The sequence below is a fragment of the Xiphophorus hellerii genome, chromosome 6 (assembly GCF_003331165.1).
Source record: "Xiphophorus hellerii strain 12219 chromosome 6, Xiphophorus_hellerii-4.1, whole genome shotgun sequence".
Classification (NCBI taxonomy): domain Eukaryota; kingdom Metazoa; phylum Chordata; class Actinopteri; order Cyprinodontiformes; family Poeciliidae; genus Xiphophorus; species Xiphophorus hellerii.
The window spans coordinates 7,793,303-7,806,650 of record NC_045677.1 but is presented as its reverse complement, the minus strand read 5'-3'; positions in this window follow the sequence as shown (position 1 = coordinate 7,806,650).

Below are 13,348 nucleotides of genomic sequence, written 5' to 3'. Positions count from 1 at the left end.
GTACCTCTCTTTATTCATCTCTGCAGTTTAGCCTGAAATCCCAAATCTTTTGTTCATCTCTGCTCACGCAAGCTGGAAAGTGTTCAGTCTCATCATGGCTAATGGCTATTGTTGCACCAATTAGGTGTGGAGTACTTTAGATAAGATTTCCGTTGTTTTAAGTGCTTATCGGACGATATTAGTTGTACAATTTAATATCGGACATCGACCTTTCCGTCAAAATAACTCATTGATACAAAAGGTATTGTTTTTATATAACAAACCAGTGACAATGATGCCTAAAGCACAGCACAACGTCAAATTTGCACTGTTTGAGTGCTGTCATTGTCTTAGAGAGCAAATGTCACAAATAAATTTTACATTAAACATAATGCAAGTTGAAAGTGTTACATCATTTTCAGCCTCCTCTTTAGCATTTACGTTTGGTAGCAGCTAAATTGACAAGAATAATGCAGTATTTTAATTCCACAGTAGAGAAAGCCATATAGTTTCAATTAGTAGGTATCGGAAAAAAATATTGGTTATCGACCAAATGAGTTTTAGTGTATCGACATATCGGATACTGACCAAAAATCCAAGATTGTGCATCCCTAGTTAGGACTGTTGTCATGTAACTTCAAATCGCAACCTGGTGTCCTTCTCGATTCTTCTCGTCCACTTTCTGTCACCCAACTACGCTTCAGTTATAAAACCTGAATTGGACGTAATTTTACTGAGTGAGGAAGGATTCCTAGCCGGTTCGAAGCTGAGCTGCTGCTTACCTGCAACATGTGGCTCTGAAACTGAACGCTTTCTCCTGGGTGGGTTTTCAGAGAGAGGTGTCAGAGGGGAAAACATCATCTGTTGTCTTAGCAAATTATTCCAGCAAGTCAGCCAAATGGTCCTGAGAAAAGAAAGAAAGAAAGAAAAAAAAGGTTTTTAAGATTTTGGAAATCAACTTCAATTTGGATTGATGCGATTAAAAACAGCCAAAGATGAGGTATGTTAACTTTTTTTTGCCATTGGCTCTTTGGCCCAGCACAGTCAGCATGTGTTAGTCAGTGGATCAGAGCACAAATTTCCTCATCCTTAAGTCCTGTTTTGTTTTTAATTGCACTCTCTTAAAGTTTGATTATTAACATGTGGTTTCAGTAGAATTATATTGAGAAGAGTGCCAACATCTAAATGAAAAAACACACTTGTTTCTCTAAAACTGAAGTACTTAGTTTAAGAGACAATTTAAAAAGAAAAAAAACACTAAGAGTGGATTTAGCCACATTCACAAATGTACCAGTGGTTTAAAAACAAATGGCTACTTTTGTCTTTCGAATTTATATTTTCTTTGAGCAATGTTGCTCAGATGCTTCCAGATATGACGGGTGTCGCTAAAGTGATTGCTTTCTGAGCAAAGAATTTGATTTACTAAGCAAATTTCAGCAGGTTTTGTCCTCACCAGATTACCTGGAACCACGGTGCATGTAGTGACATCAAAACAGACACACGCAATATGATGTTAGCCTAGCATGTCAGTAAAGCGTAAATCCAGCTCAGGTTGATCTTTTTGTAGCTAAGAATTGTCAAACAGTAACGCGTGGCGAATAATCTCTTTTCCATACCCTAAAAACGGTAGCGGACAAAATTACCAATGTGGCAACGGTGTGAAATTGTGACACTGGGAAATGATCAACATCCGGAAAGAAGACAAATGAGTTTATTGAAGACTGCAGCTTTGTGAAAAGCCTAATATATGTTCAAAAGATGATAAAGCCATTTCAGGGGTTACACTGAGGGATAAAATGACTGTTGTCCTTAAGAAAAGAAACTACCACATGTGGACAGTCATTAATGATTTAACTGAAATAAATCTCCTTTTCAATAACTGTAGAATAATGCCTTTCAATGCAATATTTCACCCAAAGAAATTTTTAGAAAACCCATTAAAAAAAAACCTTTCTGTTTCTGTGCTGTGAAATTCTAGGTCACCCGATGTCATGGTGGGTCGTAAGAACAGATGGTAGACAACCAAATTTAATGTAAAAGACAAAAGCGGATATAAAGACTTTTAGGTGGATTTGTTAACTTTACTTGATGCTGAATTTGCTGATTTTAACAGATTTCGACAATGACTCTGAGGCCCGATACCCTGAGGTATGAAGCTCAGACAGGAGACGCATTAAACCAGATCAGCCAAACATCGACTCTGTTACTTAAAAGCACACAAAAGTAGTGACAAGGATAATAATCGTCTTCAAAAATTAAGCCAGAATTTAACCATTTACATTCAATATTTTATGTTTTTCATTGCATTTACTTATTCTGCTGCTATTGCATTAATTGTGCGACATAGCAGCATGACAAAAACATGCGCTGTTACAATCGTTAAACACTTTTCGCAGGCCTTGTGAATAGCTGAATCGGGTCGTCCTTTTTTTTTTCCAACAACGGAGCTCGCTCTTTGTAATTGTTACAACCTGTACCTTGGATCATCTTTGATGTGTGGTGCTCGCTGGCTTAAATGGACCGTCGTAAGTCTTGGCAAGCAGTCAGCGGTGGAGGATCCAGTTTGTTTGCAGGATACATCGTCGGTACTTGAAAAGCAAAATCTGTCCATTTCAGACTTCCCTTCATGTTTTCATGCATCCTTTTTGTTGCCAAATAGGCTGCAACAAATGTGATTCTCAAACTAATGGTTCAGGATTATTTTTTTTTCCGCTGCAGCTGTACAGAATGTAAATAAATGCAACTGAAAAACAGGACAACCTGTACAAATTCTGCCATTCCTTTACTTCTCTATGGAGTATCTGTTGTTGGGGACAACTCCCAGGACTTAAGAAAGGGTCTATATTGTGCATAGAGTTTAAAACACTGTTGCACCAATAGCCCTCCTGTCCTGATGTGGCATCATCACTTGCTTAAGCTGTTCAGAACTGACGGAAAACCCTTTTTATTAAATTCATTTATTTTTGCTTGTCAGCCACTTCAGTCGAAACAAAGTATCCCATCTTGCATATATCCTCATGGCAACTTTCAGGACCATTTAGTGGTCACCAGAAATGAGTCTGAAGAGGAGCTGAGCTAGCTGAAACCCAGGTTACACCACGGAAAAATGAACTAAAGCAGAGCTCACAGCATATTGCAGAGCCTGGGACTCAAAACGTCGGCCCTCCTTTGGCAGGTTTGCCTCACTGCGTGCTACAGACGCTCTACAAAACGGATCCATGCTCAGCTCTGAAAGGGCCGATGGCTGCTCTTAGATGGTCAGAATTTTCATTAGAAGTCCTTTGGTCGTCTAAAGTTGTAGGTAGCAACACACGATATGTCGAGCGTTCTGGTCAGGCAGCGATATACGATGCAACGCGATTTATTCTGTGTCAGAAAAGGGATTCAACCCAACCTCAACACTACCAGATTAATATCAAGATCAAGGTTACATGATTGTAACAGTAGTGGTAAGGATGCTTAAAACATTACAGGAAGTACACAAAGACTTGATTTTGTTTTACTTTCTGTTCTTTAAAGTGACAATTTCCTCATCTCCACTCTTCTCCAGGCCATTTTACATCATCTGCCCTTCTATCACCAAACCGCTCGCCTCTGTCATACCGCGCCTCTCACCGTCCCACTTTTTTTCTCTCTCCCTCCTCCCCACTCGCTGCCCCGTCTTCTTCCCTCTCCACATCCCTTCTGTCACAGCAGCAATGATTATGACTAGTGAGCATAATGCATAGCCATGAATAGGACTGTCCAGCTGATTGTGATGTATAGTTTTTCATTACCGCTTCCCTGCCCCTGTCATTAGGCATAGGGTGGATGGGTGGATTTAGCGGAGGGGATGGGGTGAACAGTGGAAGTGGTGCGGGCTATATATTTATCCACTAATTTGGTAGAAAAAAACTCCCCCCTCCCAGCGTGATGGTAATCAGGGGACAAGGTAATCGTCTTCATGTGCAAGAGGCCCTGTCGGTCCACACCTGATGATGAAGAGCTATGCGGTGTCTGACTATTGTGTAAAGACAGGGAATAGAAAAGCAAGCAACAGAAGAAGAGGATGGCCGCCCAGACTATATGCTTTAAAAACTAGTGAGGATGTTAAGAAACTATGAAAACACAGCATTTCTTGGGAGACGGAGAGCAAGAGAGCATAAATGTCGACAAATGACTTTTTGTGGCAAGTTTTAAGACTTCTTGATCTCCTACAACAATGCTTGAAGTTGTTAAGTGTTTGCATCAAGGTTTGAAAATCCCAAAATAAGACTGAGAATATACAGAAAAGACAGTAGAACGTACTTTTACTTAAATGTCGGCTTTTACGTTGTGCCTTTTCTGAGAAGTTGGTCTGATTCTCTAAGACACTCATAACCACAAACTTCAGCGTACGAGTCACGTTGCACGGGAGTTGAAGTGGACTCACAGGGAGAGAGGTCGAGTGGATGAAGGAGGTTTAATAAAAAAAAAAATTATGAAACAAAATTTACGAATAGCCAGATGAATACGAAGAGCGGGGGAAAAAACAGGTTCACAAGGAGAATAACCGGGAGGAACAAGCAAGGAGAATGAGTCGTGTATATAGAGAAAGAGGGGAAGTTGATTACTGAAGAAGGAACCGATGGCTGATTAGAAATGGGTTGCAGGTGTGAAGAGAGAGAGAGAAATGGCACAGGGGGCGAAGGACAGAACACAAACTGTGTAACTAGGAACAATTAATCTAACACTGACAAATAACTAGACTTAAGAAACATGATAAAACCAAAGTAAGTTAAGGACTGAGCTCAGGTCAAACAGAAACAGAGGTTCTCTACACTGGGAACTATAGGAAATGAATCTAACACTAAAGCATAACTAACCATAAGAAACATAATTAAACAATAGAGGAACTAATTACTGCATCAAAGTAAAACATAAATACTGCTGATTTAGTCAAAGAATAGAAATTAAGGAGAAATAATAAACAAACCCAAGAACAACTCAAACAACCCAAGATCCTGACAGAATATTTTTGGGATTTTAACTGATAGACCAACAGAAATTATATTGCAGTGTTTGAAAAAAAATACAATTTGTAAACTTTTTAACCAACACAATCTGACTTGGATTTGTTTGCTGTTGTTGTTTTAGTTCTTCTGACTCAAGAATCAGTTTTAGCTGAAGTTCCGTCCGGTAAGCCTAGCTTTGTAAATCTAGATGTAGAAATCTTTTCTCCTTTTTTCATTGACAAATAACCTAAGATGCATCCGATTAGATCGTGGTAGCACAATGAGCTTCAGTTTAAACATTTCTTGAACCTGCATTCAAGGCCTTTGTCCTGCAGGAACTTGAACCAAAATCCAAAAAAATAAAAAAGAGTTGCGTTTGCTTGCATTTAGTTCCATCCATTCTCCCGTTTACTATGAGGAACTTTTCTGTTTCTTCTGGAGAAAATCATCCCCAGTTGTGTTCAGGTTTCTCTACACTTAGTGTAGAGAAACTTACTTGAGCAACTTATTTGGGTCCAGAAACTTAAATTGCGCAATACTCCTGAGTTTCAGCTAGTGTCGCCACACTAGCATTTTGCGTGCAGGCCAAACGCCTGAATCATGTTCTCCTCTAACCAGAGTGCCTTCCACATGTTTACTGCTTCCCACACTGTTAGAAAATTTGTTTATCTATTTATGTAATAAATTCTATAAAATACAGTGCAATGTTTGGTCATGAGATGTCTTTGAAAAAGACATGAGTAGTTATTCAAGATACAAACGGCTTTCTTAGCTTCAGAAAAGTTACATCAAAATCACATCTTTTGTTTGAAATATACAGTATTAAAAATCTATGCATATTTTTTTTTACATTTCAAGCAAACTTAGCTTGCAAATGCCAAGACTATATTTACCCATGCCTGCATGCAGCACATAAAGTTCACATGAAGACATATAAAAACAGTTAATCGGTGTTAAATACAAAACATTGTTGATTCTTTTCCTCTTGAACCCGTTGGTCTTGTCCCAACTTTAATGACGTGGATAAAAATAAATACTACCACATGAAAAATGGTAAAAATGAGCACTTTTAACAACTAACTACAGTGATTCTGTCACTTTTCTTCCACTTATTTTCAAATTGTTTAGCAACGGCAACTTTTATAATAGTCTGTTTATAATTTTGTGAAAACGGTGGGCCTAAATCGCCCTCAATGTGACGATGCATTGGGTCTTTCATTCTGTTTTGCCGCTCTGCTGGAAGAAAACCCGATTTCCTCGTGTTCTGCGACAGTAGAGCACGAACCGGTATCTTTGCTTTGTCTGAAAAGTTGCTTCTGAAGTCATCTCTTCTTCCGCTCCGCGCCTGCGTCCCGCTGGGTCTGTGTTGGTAATCGCAGACGGCGCGTTTAAAGTGCGACTGCATTGTTTTTTGCTTTATGAGGGAAGCTCGGTGGCGTGATGGGGCGAGAGGCGGCCGCAGCTGTGTGTGATATGGACAAAAACACCGCGGGAGGCCCGGCCGAGGAAGCACATGGTTCACACACGCAAAAGGCAACAAGCGAGCAGGATGTCAACATGCTGTCATTATTTGGCGACCAGCCATGCAGCGCATTGACAGTATTATTAGAAGTGCTGCATTAGTGCTTCCTACAATCACTTAGATTAGTTGGAGCAGGAGGGGGTTTCTGTCCTCAGTTGATGTAGGTGTAAGCAGGCGTCACAATATCCTTTGATATTAAGATATTGCAAAATTTCTTTCCACAGTGAAGTTGTCTTGAAAAGTGCCATCTGACTTATTGTAACACTGACAAGCGCAAGTGAGCCAGTCTAAACCATCTGAAAGTAAGACCAAGTAGAAGGACGTGACATTAAAATTCTAGCTATATTCCACTAACATGTAACTTGATGTATGATCTACATCTACTTGTTTTGACGTACTTTTGGACAACAGAGGCCAACAAAGATGTAAGCTTTGAATGCTGAAAAGCATTTGACCATCAATAGACACAAACTCCAAATGCAAACCTGCTGCTTTGAATTGTGCGTTGACAAAATTTACCCATCAAGTCATAATGAATTTGTCCACTTTTGGCCAATTGCCAATTTGTACCCCTGTTTGTAGGGGTTGTGTTGTGACTGAAAGCATCTGGCCAGCTGTTAGCCACTAATAACGCAAAAGGCAACATCGTCCTTTTGGAGTCTTTAACCAAAAGGCGAATTTCCTCTTCTTTTCTTACGGGTCTGGAACGTGTTGTGTAATTTCTAACTGGAATATATATGCACCGATAATAAAAACGTAAAACGGATCATTCTACATTGAGCGGAGACTTGATAAGACACAGATTGGGGTTTATTCAATCCCAGAAGACACAAAAGGAGAACTTTTAAAATTATTTTTGGCATTGGGGCAGGTAAAACCTTCTCTTTTTTCACTTCTTCTAGTCAGCTCAAGAAGGAAATGTCACAGTTAAAAATCACATATTCTTAAAACAAAAGTTTTAAAAAAAAAATAGAGCCCACACAAGCAATCCAATTGGGGACCCTCAGTCTGTTTTGTAAGTCTTTTTGTTAGTCCTCATTTCAATTCCACTTTGTCATTGTGAGTCTAAATTTTCCACCACCAAATATGAAGAAATGTAGTGAAAAACCACTGAATTACTGACCATTCCCTTTAGCGCAGGGAGACGCCCAGATGGCTAGCAACGGCCCTGAGGACGCGGGCCCTGAGGACGCGGGCCCTGAGGACGCGGGCCCTGAGGACGCGGGCCCTGAGGACGCGGGCCCTGAGGACGCGGGCCCTGAGGACGCGGGCCCTTCAGGACCGACTTTGGAAAGCCATGTTTTATGAGCTCACTTTTTCAACTCCTTTCCTACCCATAACAGCTCAGTATGTAAATATTGTTTGGAGCTGTCCTTTAGATATGCTCAACACAAGTTTTTTTTCAGCATACACAGTCAAAAGACTCTCAACTCAAATGCTTATTAGAAGCACATTGCCCAACATATTGATATTTGTTTTGGGATTTTTTTTTTTTTTTTTGCTCTTTCTTGACTGATTTTGTAGTTTTAGTGTTCCTTGCTCCGGCTACTTAGCGTACGACAGGTTGCTGTTAATCCTGCACAAATGGGAATTTGTGGCCGGGGCGATTTGAGCATTAGCCTGCAAGAGCCCTGACCTATTATTAGGATACAATGCGTAATAAAAGAAATCCGCTTTACAATGAAAATGTTGCCCTACACTGTCGGAATGGGCAAGGCGGTGATCAGGAATCTATTAGCCTCCCTGTAAATGGCTCTGGAGTCCTGCCACTCGCGTCGTAATTAGTGCTGTTTTTCTGCCAAGGAATCACTGGAACGCGCTCTCCCGCGCACAAACACGCACACTCAACAATTAGTGTGTTTTTTGCCCCGATAATGAAATTATGTAAATGGCCGAGGAAGTCCAATGGACGCTCGCTTGTTTAATTCAAACAAGTTCAGGGCCCATTACCATATTTTGAAACATCTGACTTAATTAAGAGGACGAGGAGGGTTCCGGGACCCGGGGAGAGGGACGGAAGAGACAAAGACTTTTAACGGCATCCATTCGCCTCGTAAAGAGGTTATTAAGAATCGGGGGCTGAAGATGGCTACTAATGATGTGTTGGGGAAATTAGGCCAATCAAACATTAAAAGCCGATGCCCCCCACCCCCATCCTGAGGGCAGAGAAGCATCCAAATGGGTCAATTTGAGAGGTATTATTTCACCTTCCCACTCCATCTCTCAAGAAAGGGAAAAACAAGTGGAAGCTCATCTGCATAAAGTGTTTATCAAGACGGATTTGTCCACTTCGGAGTAGACGCGTTCAAAGAAATATAAATAAAAACATGCATCATGCTTCCTATAAATGATCTTATGAAGCAAAAAGGGGAGCCACATGTTTCTATAAAAGGATGTGTTGTCATAATTCAGGAGAGAATCAGGTGTTTCAACGTGTTATTGATATGTTTGAGTTCTAGTGCAACAAACAAAAAAAGACATCATCAATGCACCGACATTTACCTACAGTAAACAATAGTTGCATAAAATATGAATGCAACTATTCATACTCCAACACACTGATTTGGAGCCATGATGCCAAACAAAGAAAGTCAAAACTCTTTAATTTAAATTCCATAACAACCTAGTCATAAACAGAAACAACTAGATTAATGTCCTAAGCACTTGAAACACAGGCCTGCATTGTCTGAGTAGAGTAAAAGCACAGCTTCGATTATTTCCTGCATTGTTGAGGAAACCTTGAGTTGCCCCTGGCAACCATTCAGGGGTGCCTAAACGCTTGAGCCGAGCTGCCGCCTCACAGAGCCTTTACCCATGCAAAGGCTCCCACCTCTTACCCACGCAACTGCTACAGACTAGCAGCAGCAGCAGCAATTACCAAACACTTGGTGGAACTGCACAATCTGCTGTGCTCATCATATGATCCACTTCTCAATCCAACGCTCTTAAAGAGACAGAGGCCCAATTTTAAATCGTCAGATTACGGAGTCAAATTTCTTTTAGGTCATATTTGATATAGATGGCGTTTTTATAACAACTGTAGGTAAGATTGTTACTTGATTGTATAAAAACAACACTATGACGCAGGAAAATGTATAATCTTTGTGCAGGTATTAAACATACCTTTCATTAAGCTTATATTTCTGTCCTATATGTGTTTTTTTATTTGTCTGGTAATGTCTAATGTTTTCATTAGTTGCAAGCAGAAAATGATCTCAACAGAAGTGAAGGGTTTAAATCATCAATTTGTTTCTGGTTTGAAGCTAATTACAAACGTCTGTGCTTCTTTTTATCCAAACACACCTGCAGAATGGATCAGGAGAGAAGTCAGTGTCAGAATACAACAAGCATCATTAGCTTCATTACTCTGCTTGTCTGCATACAAACCCAGCAGAAGCAGTATGATGTGCAGTGACAATAAAACCAGAGTACAAATGAAAATTTGCATAATCTGCATCACCTATCAGTTTTGACCACTTCAGATTGCCGTATTTTATTTAAAGCAAAGAAAAAGGCATGTTTAAACTGACGGAAGGAGAATATTTGATCAGATTTGTGCATAAAAGTCACCACCTTTTTGCGTTTTCTGAGTAAAAGTTGCCTTTCTTTCTGTATGATAAAGTGGATAAAGTTTCCCTAACAAAAACGTGAGTTTAAGAGTTTCATTCACTTCTGAATAGAAGTGAATTCTAGTGTTCAGCAGCACCAGAATGAGCCGTACGCACGTGAAATGAAGCACCGTTCACGCCGAGTTCTCTACATAAAATTGAAAAACTCCTGAACTTATTTAAGCATGCTCACTGGCAACAACGCTTACAGCCGAGTCTGCACAGTTCCAACGTTTTATTGGTTCCAGTATAATCCCAAAAAACATTAACCATGGCACATTGCACATGGTTAATTTGTGACCCGTTTGTCCTGTAGCCTGGGACGCGCACTGTCTCTTCGTGGAGGCGCATGGACGAATCAATACTGACCTAGAAATTGCAATTTTTCACATTGGCAAATAATTGAATATTAAAGTCAGTTGATTAAGAAGTACTGCAAGTATGGTTTAGGCTCATAAAACTTTAAAACTGGAGGGCAGTTTCTGTGTTTTTGTTTTTTTAAAGCTGAAGCTTCTTCCCTAGGATTTCACGGTTACTTTTCCTTCCACTTATTCTGGTTCGTGCTTCAAAACGTAGAGCCCGAGATGAGCGGCGTCGTATTTAAGGGGAAGAAGAGAGGGGGGAAAAAAATATTCGCGCAGGGTTTGAAATAAATTACCTTCTAGCCATTCAGGGTTAGGCTAACATATTAGAATTTCCCATCTGCTCGCTCTAAATCATCCGTGAGTCCGCTCAGCGCAAAGGGCAGGCTGCTCATCTCTCAAGCCACTGGACAGATTGCATTACTGAGCAATATACCTTTATTTCCCCCCATTTAATCCGCAGCACAGGGGAGAGCTGTGCAGCGCTGGGGGTAATAAGACATAAAGTCATGTATGTGCACAATTTAACTTTGGGGGGGAAAAACACACACCGAGGTATCGTTTAAGGTTATGCCCATTTTGTACGAGAAGATTAATCACACAGGCTGTCATTTTAATCAGAAGATCGCCCTTTTTTGTTGTTGTTGTTTACCCGCTGCCTTGTGATACAGAGACGGTGTCAAAACACGGTGTGCACAACAATAACCTCTCAGGCACTCCTTCAAGTAACGGCCGTCTCGCCTGTCGTACCCGGTTCATCGGTAAACAACCTTGATACTCGTCGCTGTTGTGACCATTGATTTTTCTGTTACACTTGTGGTTGAAAATTGCACTTTAAGTTACCCCGAGTGTTAAATTAATAATGAAACCGCTGGAGTGCCCTCTCCTGACTTTCAATTAACACCATCAGGATTAAGATGGAGAGATGGCAGAGAGAGGAGGCTGACGGAGGAGGAGGAGAGACCGTTCAAGAGCTTTTCTCAAGGTCTAGATGCGGGATTGTTCAGATGCCCTTTCAGCATTTCTTTTTTGATGTTGCTGTTGTTTCATTAAAAGTAAGAAGGTTTTAAAATGTTCAGTCCTGCTTCGGTTTCAGTTTCAATAGTCTCCTCTGGAAACGTCGGGCTGCGACATCGGCCATCTATCCTGCATCACTTTGTTTTCTCCGCATCGTATATCGAACCTCTGGCTGCTTTTCCACAAGTCATGTCTCTTTGAGATTATTCTTAGGCTAGCTGGCGTTGAGGATGGAGCGAAGGGCTTGAATGAGAGCTGTCTGGACCTTTCACTGGCAGCGTTCGTCACTTCTTGCGTTCCATGATTCTCACTTGGTGATCAAATGCTTATTTCATGCAATAGAAGGTGAGAGTTTCGCAGCAGAGGGACTGGTGCGCCTCACAAAACAGATGATGTCGTAAGGAGAGAAGGCATTAGCCGAGAAGGTAAAGCTTGGATACATTGTACAACGAAATCAAACATGCCTTTTAACCTGATCGGCTCAACACAATTTATGAATTTCAGGAATATACATCTCTGGAGCCCACTGCACTGAACCCCATTGTAAACCTCATAGTTACTCCTCATGGAATATGAACTTGTTTACTTCAATAGTTCATAGAATGGAAGACTAATGTTCGTTTCACTCAAACATATACCTATAAACAGTAAAATCAGAGAAACTGATCATTTTTCAGTGGTCTCTTCATTTTTTCCAGAGCTGTATGTGTTACATGAGCACTTCTTTCAAGGGAAATGGAGATGGGTTACTGTTTACAACGAGGTGGAAGCTAAGGGTCAAAAGCGCATGCATGTTAGATGACATGCTAAAATCACAGCACCATATAGTGGCCTGGCATGACAATTACGGCTGACTCCAGGCGCACTGGAGTCAGCGCCATTGTTGGCGCCATTGTTGGCGCCATCTAAACAGGGAACGTTTCCCCAATCAACGTCTGAAAGTCTACCAGTGGTTTTCAAGCAGCAGCCTCGTGTAAACCTAGCCTTAGTGTGAGGGGGATTAATGATTCATATAATTCCTGACACTGTAGCTTCTACCATAGCATGCATCTTTCACCTCAAGTGAACTTGGTTTATTTTTTTAGAGTAAGATCAGGAATTCCCCTGTTTCCTCTTCTAAGGTCATCAAGTCAGACACGTGCCTACAGGAAAGTGGAGCCAACTAGAAGAGATTGCACGTATAAATACAACTTCAGAGTTAGAACACTGGTAGTTGGCTGCTGGCCCTGTTTGGGACACACACACCCCCACACACATCCCTGACACTTCACTCTGACCTTTCTTTCTGGTTGTGTAAAAGGGAAGCACCTGGATGATAGAACTCTATTTAAGGAAGGTGGGAATATTCAGGAGCCTGTTGAGTCAGTGTGCTGCAAAGGGTTTTTGTCTCTGTATCTGCGGAGAACTTTACTTTGCGTCTCTCAAATTTGTATTATTTGGCTCTACTTAAGAACAGTATCAGCGAGGCTTTTGAGGAAGAGGTGTAACAGTTGAACATTTAAGTTTTCAATCAGTTTACTTTCTGCTCTGGACAAGAACACATTAGCACTTTGTTTTCAGCACCAAACAGACATGGTTTTTAAAGGCGTATTAATACTATCTTGAGGAATAAGTGTTTGCTCTAATTTTACACAATAATAATATAACAGCGGTCTTATTTCTTAAATAAACTGCTAAAATTGATCAAATTAGTCATCTTCTGACTTCCAGTCCAGTGATGACAGGAGCGCGAGCCCCACGCTGTCAACAGGGAAACATTATGTCATCTATTCAGGTGCTTCCTTTATTTTTTAGGTTTACCTGAACGTCATGGTGTTTTCAGGAAGTGCTGTTTTGTTGTGACTCAGATCGTGCAGCTGTCAAGCTTAGACAAGGCGGTTCAGCGAG